General features: G+C 36.1%; 1 protein-coding gene across 2 annotated transcripts in view; it reads right to left on the bottom strand.

Moving 5' to 3' along the window:
• Nucleotides 1-12278, bottom strand: part of SCYL2 (SCY1 like pseudokinase 2) — a 56538-nt gene that overhangs the window by 43463 nt on the left and 797 nt on the right. The window contains exon 1 of one of the 2 annotated variants that reach the window (XM_059936742.1): nucleotides 12092-12268. The exons of the other annotated variant lie outside the window; for it this stretch is intronic. The gene's annotated coding sequence lies outside the window, so the exon portion shown is untranslated. Of the gene's footprint in view, nucleotides 1-12091; nucleotides 12269-12278 lie in introns of those variants that run through there. 2 annotated transcript variants of the gene reach the window in all.

Genomic DNA, 12278 nt, shown 5'->3' with positions numbered 1-12278 from the left:
TGCCATGACAGTTCTGAGGCTGACCATAAAAGGCCAAAAAGTGAGTGGTGGCCTAGTTCCTGGAAATCCCTGTCCCTTTCCCAAAATAGTTGAAATAATCCTCCCACTCATTAGCATATGAAATTACCCAGCCCATAAAAATTAACAACTTCATATTCCAGGGCCGCTCTCACTTTCTGAGACAGTCTGCATTCTGCCAATTTTAATGTTTATCTCTCTAAATAAACCTGCTTTCACTTTACTTTGGCTGGCTCTTGAATTCTTTCCATACAGGAAGCCAAGGAAGGACCCTCACTTGGCAGCCTGTCCTGGAACTCACCAGAGACCTGAGACATGACTATTCTCTTGCTTCTCTCTTCTCCTGCAAAACAAGTATTTAGAGGAAAGCACGACTATAATAAAAGGAAATGGAATATTAAAAAAAAATCAAATGAACACTCTAGAGACAAAAATATCTCAAATAAAAAACTCAGAGGATATAATTACCAGATTAGACAATGTAGGAAAAAAAGATCAGTGAAACCTGAAGATACAGTAAAAGGCTGGGGAAAAAAATAAATGAACAAAGTCTCAGTGACCTGTGGGACAATATCACAGTGTAACATATATAACTGAATCTCAAAAATGAGGGGGAAAGGGGAGAAATAATATTTGAAAAATAGCCAAAAAATTTCCAAATTTGATGAAAACTATACAGCACCAAGAAATTCAATAAACACAAAGCAGGATGAACACAAAGAAAACCATGCCTAAATATGTCATATCAAATAGCTGAAAATCAGTGATTAAGAGAAAACTCTTAAAAGCAGCCAGAGAAAATAGGCAAATTATATACAGAGGAAAAAAGATAAGAATTTTCCCCAAACTTCTCATCAGAAACTATACAAGGCCAGGGAACAACTGAATAAGGTATGAAAAGAGCTAAAAGAAACTGCTGACGTAGAATTCTATAAGCCATGAGGGAAAGAAAAAAAAAAAACTTTCAAAAATAAATGTGAAACAAAGACTTTTTCATGAAAACCTGAGAGAATTTGTTGCCACCATATATTTACTATAAGAAGTACTAAAGGAAGCCCTTCAAACAGAAGGCAAAAGATACCAGATGGAAATCTGAATCTACAAAAGGAATGGAGGACTCTGAAAATAAAAATTATGCAGGTATATAAAAAACTTCTCATGTTATCTTTGAAAGACAACTGATCATTTAAAGCAAAAATAACAAAAATGTATTGTGCTTATAATATATGTAGAAGTAAAAATATGATAAAACAAACCACGGATAAGAGAGGGGAAATGGAGGGGGCTTCCCTGGTGGCACAGTGGTTAAGAATCCACCTGCCAATGCAGGGGACATGGGTTCGAGCCCTGGTCTGGGAAGATCCCACATGCCACAGAGCAACTGGGCCCATATGCCACAACTACTGAGCCTGCGCTCTGGAGCCTGCAAGCTACAACTACTGAAGCCCGTGCACCTAGAGCCCACGCCTCGCAACAAGAGAAGCCACTGCAATGAGAAGCCCGCACACCGCAACAAAGAGTAGCCCCCGCTCGCCACAACTAGAGGAAGCCCATGCACAGCAACGAAGACCCAACGCAGCCAAAAATAAATAAATTTATAAAAAAAAAAGAGAGGGGGGAAATGGAAGTATATTTTTGAAATATTCTTATATGTGAGGTAGTATAACATCATTTGAAGTTAGACTGTGGCATATTAAAGACATATCATAAACCCTAGAGTAATAACTAAAATAGTAAAGAGACAAAGCTAAAAAGCTAACAATGGAAATAAAATGGAATCCTAAAGTAAACTGAATTAATAAAAAAAAAGTAGGAAAAGAAGAAAGGAACAAAGAACAAATGTGAAAAACAGAAAATAAATAGCAAGATAATAAATTTGAATCCAACCATATAAATAATTACATTAAATGTAAATGATTTAAAATTCCGGTTAAATGGCTGAGACTATCAAACTAGATTAGAAAAGCAAGACCCAACTATATGCTGTTTATAAGAAACCCACTTTAAACACACTTTACAAGAGGATTTAAAACCAAAAAAATGTGAAAATATACAAGCTAGAGTGGCTATATTAATAACAGGCAGAACAGGCTTCAAGACAAAGAGGGACACTTCATAATGACAGAGTTGTCAACTCTCAAGAAGACATAACAATCTTAAATGTGTACACACTAAATAAGAGAGTTTCAAAATAAATGCAGCAAAAATTGACAGAATTGAAAGAAGAAATAGACAAATCCACAAGTGTAGTTGGAGACTTCATGGGTCCTTTCTCATTAGCAAATGGACAGAGAGACCAAGTAGACAGAAAATCAATAAGGACGTAGAAGACTTGAACACTATCAAATAACCTGACCTAAAACACCACTTTACAAAAGCAGAATGCGTTTTGTTTTCATATGTACATGGAATATTCACTAAGATAGACCATATGCTGGGCCATAAAACAAGTCTCAAAATACTTAAAACTACTGAAATAATACAAAATACGTTCATTGACCACAATGAAATTAAGCTAGAAGTCAGTGATAGATAAATATCTAGAAAAATGCAAATATCTGGAAATTAAACAATACTTCTAAATACCCAAGGGCTAAAAAAGAAATCACAGAGAAAATTTTTAAATATTTTGAAGTGAATGAAAATGAAAAATCTGTGGTATGTAGGCAAAGCAGTACCCCATAGGAAATTTATAGCTTTAAATGTTTATTTTAAAAAAAATCCAGGGCTTCCCTGGTGGCGCAATGGTTAAGAATCCGCCTGCCAATGCAGAGGACATGGGTTCGATCCCTGGTCCGGGAAGATCCCACATGCCGCGGGGCAGCTAAGCCCATGTACCACAACCACTGAGCCTGCGCTTCAGAGCTCGCGAGCCACAACTACTGAAGCCCTTGGGCTTAGAGCCTGGGCTCTGCAACAAGAGAAGCCACCACAATGAGAAGCCCGCGCACCGCAAAGAAGACCCAACGCGTCCAAAAATAAATAAATTTAAAAAAAAAAAAAAAAAAAATCCAAAATCAATGGTATAAGCTTCTATCTTAGGAAGCTAGGAAAAAAAGAGAAAAGTATACTCAAAATAAGTAGAAAGAAGGAAATAAAGAGTAGAAATCAATGGAACGACTGAATTTAATGTAATTTAATACTCTATTTAATAGAAAAATGAAAAAGAAAAATCAATGAAGCCACACACTTTTTTTTTTTAAAAGATAAACCTCTAGCTAAATTAAGAAAACTTTTAAAAACACAAATGACCAATATCAGAAATAGAAGAAATCCTATGGATGCTAATCCTATATAGAGCTTATAGATTCTAAATCAATCAGATATTATATTATGGATGATCTTATGCCAGCCAATTAATTCAACAACTTGGATAAAGTGAAAAAATTCCTTGGAAGGTACAACTACCATAACTGAAGAGAAAGTCAGAATAATCCTACCTAAAAGAAATGCAATTCATAACTACAACTCTCACCACAAAGAAAACTCCAGGCTCGGATGGGTTCACTGCTGAATATTATCAAACATTTAAGGAAGAAATAATTCCAGGTCCATATAAGCTCTTCCAGAAAATAGAAGACAATAGAACACTTTCATATTCTATAGTCAGTATCACCCTGATACCAACACCAAATAATGACACAAGAAAACTTCATATCAATATACATCATCAACAGGTAAAAATCCTCAACAAGACATTAGCACATCCAACAAATCCAACCCCACAACAAAGTGGAATTTATCTCAGGAATGCATTGATTTAACACTCAAAAACAAATCCATGTCATTCACCATATTAACTGAATAATGGGTAATAGAAAATATATGATCATCTCAGTAAAGGCAGAAAAAATTTTTTGACAAAATTCAATACTCATTCACAATAAAAACTCTCAGCAAACTAAGAACAGAAAGGAACTTCCTCAACCTGATAAATGGCACCTTTGAATACCTATAGCTAATTTCACATTTAAAGATAAGAGATTAATCACTTTCTCCCTAAATTAGGGAACAAAGTAAGGATACCTACTTTTACCACTTCTATTCAGTATTCTAATGGAGGTCCTAGCCAAAGCAAAAAAAGAAAACAAAATAAAAGACATACATACCGGGAAGGAAGAAGTAAAATTCTTTATTCTCAACAACATGATCATGTACAGAGAAGTCAGAAGTAATCCACAAAAAAGCTACTGGAAGTAATATGTGAGTATAGCGTGATGGCAGAATACAAAAACAATACTTTTTTTTAAAAAGACTATTCTTATATTCTAGAAACAGACAACTGAACACTGAAATTTCAAAAATACCATTTTGAAGGGAGGAGTGGCCAAGATGGTGGAGTAGAAGGAACCTAAGCTTACCTTCTCTCTTGAGCACACCAAAATCACAACAATCTGCACAACCATCACTGAAAAAGATTGAAACCTACCCAAAAAGATCCTCTACAACTAAAGACATATAGACAGAACCATGAGACTGGTAAGAGGGGCAGACTCACGACATAATCAAATCTCATACCACCCTGGGGGGGGCGACCCACAAACTGGAGAAAAATTATATTACCAAGGTTCTCCCACAGGAGTGAGAGTTCTGAGCACCACATCAGCTCCCCAGCCCAGCGCTCTGGCACTGGGAAGAGAAGCCCCCAGAGCATCTGGCTTTGAAGGCGAGCAGGTCTCAACTGCAGGAGCTCCACAGGACTGAGGGAAACAGAGACTTCACTCTTAAAGGATGCACACAGGGACTTCCCTGGTGGCGCAGTGGTTAAGAATCTGCCTGCCAATGCAGGGGACATGGGTTCAATCCCTGGTCCAGGAAGATCCCACATGCCACAGAGCAACTAAGCCTGTGCACCACAACTACTGAGCCTGTGCTCTAGAGCCCATGCACCACAACTACTGAGTCCATGCGCTGCAACTACTGAAGCCCGCATGCTCCGGGGCCCACATGCCGCAACTACTGAGCCTGCATGCTGCTACTACTGAAGCCCACATGCCTAGAGCCCGTGCTCTGCAACAAGAGAAGCCACCACAGTGAGAAGCCCGTGCACCACAATAAAGAGTAGTTCCCACTCACTGCAACTAGAGAAAAAAAAAAAAATGCTGCTAAAAAAAAAAAAATTAAGGAACTAAAAAAAATTTGACTTGCAAAGAAAGTAAAAAATGTAAAGGACAAATATTGATGCAAATAAACACAGCAAATTTTAAAAAATACCATTTCAAGGACATGAAGTACCTATGGATAAATCTGGCAAGACACAAAGACTTGTACAATGAAAATAACAAAAATTTCTGCAAAAAACTGAAGATGACTTAAAAACTTGTACAGGAAATGGAAGACTCAATATTGTTAAGGTGTCAATTTTCCCCATCAATCTATAGACTCAATGCAGTCCAATCAGAATCCCAGAGGCTTTTGTAGAAAGAAACTGACAAGCTGTTAAAATGTTACTCTGAGAACAGGTCCACTAGATTGTTTAAGGGTCCATGGCACAGAAAGAGGTTTAAAGTCCTATCACTCTTCAAACCTTCACCTGCCATGTGTATTCTTTCCAAAAATTGATTTGCCTAAGAACAAGTCTGTGTCCTGAAAATTTTCCTTAACCAACTCTTTTTTCACAGTTTTCTCCCACTTGACCAAAGTAAAATATTTTTCTCAGCCATCCCAGTCTTGTTATAGGGTATTTCCCTGGGTATAAAAATCTTTGGCAGGCATGTCAAAAGGAAAAATGCAATTTGAGAATACATTAGTCCTGAAAGTCTCTTAAGAGTAAAGCAAAAAGAAGTTTGGTAAGAAATTCTGAAGAGGGTTGTGCTTTATTTCTTAACAGCAAAACCCCATGCCTTACCTGTCAGAGAATTACAATTAAGAAACAAGATAGTCGTCACAGGGGTGTATAGGAACAAGTTTATTTATTTCAATTAATAAGCAAAAACTCCAAGGTTTTGATAAAAGTAAAACATAATCATAATATACCACAATCTAGAAATCAGATACTTTGTAATTATCTAAACCCTTGACAAAAAAATTCAGATGCCATCAACTTAAAACACAAAAAGAAGTACAACGTCTTACAAAATTATTTAGAGAATACACAAGCAAAAATATTTGGAAGGCCACTGGGCTAAGGTAGCACTAATTTGTGTCCTATTTTCTCAGTTAATTAAATTATATTCATATAATTTACTTTCTATTAAAGATTTGAACTATCTGTAAATAGAAATAAAAATTCACTTTCCTTTTTTAATTTAATGCTGCATTTCTGTAAGCAGTTAGAAAATGTTGCTACTGGCATTATGAAAACATTCATTGCCATGCCAAGTTGTTCTCTATGAACATCTGCTGCTGATTTTGAGGGGGAGGTGGAAGAGACATAAAAACGCTATTTAAAATCTACATATACTTTCCTTTAACTCTGTCTGAGTAGCTACATATTACATGCCATGCACTTGCCATACACTGGAAATATAGATGTAAATGGAAACATGTCTGATCTTTAGGGACTCAGTCCAGTAGCAGACTCAGACCTGCAAAGATTTATAGCAATTAACTAGAGGTATGAATGTACCATGCTTTGGGAACATGAAGATGGGCTCAAAAATGAAGTGTTTTTTGTAAATCAATTATACTCCAATAAAAAAAAAAGTGTTTTTCAGGTAGGAGAAAAGGGAAGGAGCTTCCAGAAAGAAGGATTACTACGTGCCAAGACATGGAGGGAAGACTATACATGATGTGATTTGAAAACTAGAAATAGTTCAGTATGAAAACAAAGGATATTTTCAGAGTTAATCGTCAAATTTGAGATGCCTATCCATCACCCAGAGTCAACACTGGTGTACACAAGGTAGAAATAGACATGGAAATTAATCCGGTGAATTATTTAATATTTATTGAGCACCCACTATGTACCTGATACCACATAAGAAACTGGGGAAGAACGAAGTAAAGGAAAAATAAGCCATAAAGAGCTTACCATCAAAGGTAAGAGACAGAGAATTAAACCAACCACAGCATTATTATCCTACAGTAATAAAATGCTACAGAATATACATACACAGATGCTATAAGAACAAAAAGAAGAGGAACAGACAGAAGAAAGTTTCCCCAAAACAGCAAAACCATAGATGTCTTTAAAGGGGAGGAGGAGTGAACTAGACAGATAGAGAATGGGACAAGTGTAGGAGTAAAAACTAGCAGTTCGGATAAAAACTGGAGGAAAAGAGAGAAGTATGGCAAAGGAGACTTAGAAAAGCCAGGTTACCAAGGGCATTAAGTAGTAAGAAACCAAGCTATGATAAGCCACAGATAGGTTTCAGGCATGAGTAAAATGATCAATCACTCCATCATGCAAAGTGAAAGATATACTAGGAGTGGAAGTAGGGAATATGACAAGACTGAAGAGTGTCAATTTGTACTTCAGGAATTTTATACATACATAATTCAGAATGTACATAGGCCAAAAAATAAAAACAAACAAAAAAAAACAAAACAAAGGCAAGGACACTTGGAAATAGGGATAGGGAAGATAGGAAAGAGACAATAGGTGGAGAGGGTGTTTTAAAGGTGTTAGTTACATGGATATTTATTTTATAATTACATATTAAACTTCATTATGCATTTTAATGTATCATATATCAAATTTTAAACAAACTTTAAAAGAGGGAGAGGTTGCTGAATTAAGGAAATAGCATTAAGGAAGGAGAGGAAAGGAAAAATTAAGAAAAGTTAGAACTAAGAGAACTTGGTGACCAACTAGATAATTAGATAATGGACAGAGACAAAACTAGGAATCCCAATCAAGTCTCTCATTTCAGAGCCTAGGCGGAGGATGAAGCCATTTACCAAGGCAAGGCTATAGGAGACAATTGCTTGTTTTGTGGGAGGAAAAACTCAATTTTGGACATGTTAAAGTTGAGTTGCCTGAATGACATTAATATGCATATATAGCTAGGAGGCTTTTAGATATGCAGGCCAAAAACTTAGAAAAAAATGTCTCAGCTGAAAATAAAAATGTGGGCACCATGAGCTTAAAGCAGTATAGTAGTTAAGACTATGGGCTTGAAAAAGGTTACCCAAGGAGACCAAAAAAGAATAAGTATATCACGAGAGTAACAGAAGGCTACTTTGACAAACGGAGGAAAAAAAAAAAAAAAAGAATAAGTATATCATGAGAGTAACAGAAGGCTAAGGACAAAATGAAATGAATGAGTTTATGAAATAAGATCTGAGCTTAAATGAGATTTTGAATTATTGGCAATAGCTTTTTGACATGTTAAGAAACCTAGAGACCAAATATATTTTCTTAAAATGATAGCTTTTCAAATTTCACTTGATTAATGAATAAAGAAGTCTTATTTCTCTAAGACAAAATTATAAGTGATAGAAATATTTATTCATATAAGTGATTGTCCCTTGTACACCATTTAGTAGAATTCACTTGAAATTCAATATTCCCCTTGTAAATCCCAGCCAAAATAAGATTTGGGGCAGCTTCAGTATGATCCCAAGATTATATCTCCCTACCATCTGATTCAGCCATCACTTGGCTTTTACTAAAACCAGTAGATGAATCTGTTCATACTAGATTTTACATGCACCTGGCAGGTGAGTTGGGTATTCGGCACCTGATGGCAGGTGGCTGAAAGGAACTGGCAATTCTTTCAGTTCTGCCTACTCATAAACTCTAGATATAGCAGGATAAAATAAAACTTTGTGAATTTTCAAGTAGCAAAACTGCAAAAAGTCCCTTTTTCTACTTCCCCAAGAATAAAATATTCTTTTATTAGTAATTTGAACAATAAGTAGAATTAGCTTGCATTTTTTGTTGGAAACACCATAATGCAAATAAAAAGGTTACTGTAATTACATCTGATAATGAAGTTATGTTTAGTAACTGTTAGTTACAGAGACTAGACTTTCAACAAGTACAAAATAATACACATTGACTACAAAAACAACACAAAAAACTACAAATGAATTCAAAATAGTTTTAGTCCTTAAAGAGGTACAAGGGTCTGAGAATTTTAAAATACCACTTATATAGTCATTTGTACAAATACTCATAAAATTTTATAATTTGAAATAAGAATTACATTAACATGACAAATAATTTTGACAAAATGCTTCATAAAACTTGGTAAAAGTTTTGTACCTATACTCCTATATGCAGTGCTTATCTGTTTAGATATAAAGATGATCCTGAGATATACTTTTGAAATACATGTTTTTTTTTCTTGTAGGGGGGCTTACAGATTACTAAAAGTTTTTAAAAGATACAGTTTTTAAAACATGGTTAAAAACATTCTTTGGCCTATACAGAAACCATGTTTAATTTTACTCAGGAAACAAAGATTGTACCAGCTCAATACAATCATTCTCTTTACAACTACAGAAGGTATCTAATTATTATAAGTTGAGCTAGAACAGATTACTTCAGGGGACACACCTGATTTAAGAAACAAACATAAAAAACTAAGAAGACTTAGCAATGTACAGTGAAGCACACATCCATTCAACAAACTACTGGGTACAGAAGAGGTGGAAAACACCATGCTAAGGTGCAGTAGGAGAAACAAGAAGTAAAACATTGTTTCTATCATTAAGTTTGTATACAGTAAGATTTTAAAAGCAGAATGAGAGGTTATAAGGCAACATATACTTAAATATCAAACTACTAATTTGAACAATAAGTAAAATTTGAGGAGAGATTACATCCAACTCTTTAGAAGGCACTTCCAGCCCATGAACTTAGTATAGCTTTTACTACAGGGAGTCAACCAGATACTTGGAAATTATTGAAATTTAAAAAAAGTAGCAGGCTTCCCTGGTGGCACAGTGGTTGAGAATCTGCCTGCCAATGCAGGGGACACGGGTTCGAACCCTGGTCTGGGGAGATCCCACATGCCGCGGAGCAACTAGGCCCGTGAGCCACAACTACTGAGCCTGCGCGTCTGGAGCCTGTGCTCCGCAATAAGAGAGGCCGCGATAGTGAGAGGTCCGCGCACCGCGATGAAGAGTGGCCCTGGCTTGCCACAACTAGAGAAAGCCCTCGCACAGAAACGAAGACCCAACACAGCCAAAAATAAATTAATTAATTAATTAAAAAAAAAAAAAGTAGCAACAGCACTGGGGTGGCAGTGTCTCACTATTCAGCTCCTCTAGCCAGAGAAAGAGGAAAAGGAATAACTGGGTAGGAAATTAGACGAAATGATCACTAAGGTCACTTACCTAGGACTACAGTTCTTCCTTGATTTAAGAGCATATAAAATCTGAAACACAGCGTAGTACAATGTATGAAAACTGAAACTCATAAAGCACTGAAGTGTTGTCTAAAACAATGGTTTTCAAACTACAAAGCAATGATTTTCAAACTCTGGTGAACATCTAAAAACATCTAATAACATCTAAATGACTGGGTAACTTGTTAAAACATATAGATGTCTATGTACTATCTCAAACCTTCGGAATCAGAATCCATAAATGTGCAGTCAAGGCATTTATATTTTGAGCAGTTCCCCAGGTGATTCTGATGCACAGTGAATTATATAATTAAGCACACAATCTTCAGTGGCAACAAAATCTGGGTTCAAATGCCAGATACAAGCACTATGACCACCAACTAGCCTCCCTAACACTAATTCCAATCTTTCTAAAGAGGGAATTGCCAACCATTCCTCAAGTGACTGTTGTGAGGATTAAAGATGATACACAGAAAATGCTTAGTACAATTCCTGGCACATTTAGTAAGCAATCAATGAATTTTCATTTAAAAAACATTTATTAAGCACTTACACAGTATCAGGAGATTAGGGAAATCTCATTAATTTATTAAGTATTAATAAGCATGGCAACTCTGCAATGGTGTCATGAGAACATATAATTAGGGGAATCTATCGTAATCAGGAAAGTCTTCCCTGACGTGAGCTGAATGATGAGCAGGCATTAACTGAATGAAAAGGAAAGGAAGAGAATTTCCAGGCAAAGGATGCATCATAATCAAAAGCCATATACCTGAAGCAGAACAGAAAGAACAGAGTGACTAGGAGGAGAAAAGAATGCCGGAAGGCGCTGTGGAGATGAGGTTGCAAAGGTAATTAAGAGGGACCTAAACAGCCTGTTAAAGATTTTAGTTGCGCTTAAAAACAGTGAAGAGTTTTAAACATGGAGATGATGTGATTAGATCTACATTTTGAAAAAGTCACTCAGTCTGGTGTGGAAAACTACAGAGGGAGCCACAGTAAATGCAGGTAGACCCTAATTAGGAGACCATAAATACTTCAAATGAGAAATGATGGTGGCTGGAACTAGAGTACTAGTATGAAGACCAGGAGTATACAGACTCAAGAGATATTCAAAGAGGCAAAATCAAGAGACTTCAAGAGAGACTGATATGAGGCCTGAGAGACAGGAAGCTGTCAAATCTCTACTGCTATAGAAAGGGATGGATGATTAAGCTAGTCACTTGAGTCAAACACAGTAAGAGGACCTCTTTTTCTTGGGGGATAAGTCATGAATTTCAAACATGTGAGTATGAGTAGTTATTCCCAAGTACGGGGTTGATTTTTACAGAAATATTCCAGTGTATGTAAGTACAATGTGCTTCTATTTATTTTATTGGGTGTTTATGGATCTTAGAGACAGGTTTCTGCATGTGTGTTAAGTGGATCTGAACAGAATGAAGATCCTTCCTTTAGAGTCCCCCGAAAGTGTCTTTTATGGCTACAGTTTAATAGTGTCTCAAGAATTCTATTTATACACTCAGCTGATAAATTATTTTAAAACTTTTAAAAAATTAATATTTAAACCAAAAAATAAGAAGCCAAACGAAAAAAGGCCTGCAAAGTCCAAAAGGAAGCTTCAATCACCTGACTTTAAAGCTGTTACCAGAACATGACCGGTTTTACAGTGACAGGTTGGTTTGGAGCATTAACCTTAAACTATATTAATTTTCCAGAATGGAGAGGCTTGCGAATGCGACTTAGAAAACTTCTTACTCATAGAATCCAATTTGTAAAGAAAAGTCATACAGATGATTCCTGACTTTGATCTACAAAAATACTAGTTTGCAACTTACAATTGTAAGTCACTACTGACATAGTGCTTTTAAGTCGCTTGAGTCTGGAGTCTCAGGAAGACTGTTATGGCAGTTGACGTGACAATATTGGTCCCCTTCATAACTGATCATAGGTTATGTATTCAGTCGGATCCCAAGTTTTTGCAAGCCTCATGGGTCTCAACCTTCTTCCATCCTTTCTCTCCTG

This window comes from Balaenoptera ricei, chromosome 10, assembly GCF_028023285.1.
Source record: "Balaenoptera ricei isolate mBalRic1 chromosome 10, mBalRic1.hap2, whole genome shotgun sequence".
Lineage (NCBI taxonomy): Eukaryota > Metazoa > Chordata > Mammalia > Artiodactyla > Balaenopteridae > Balaenoptera > Balaenoptera ricei.
This window is presented reverse-complemented; position numbering and strand designations above follow the sequence as displayed.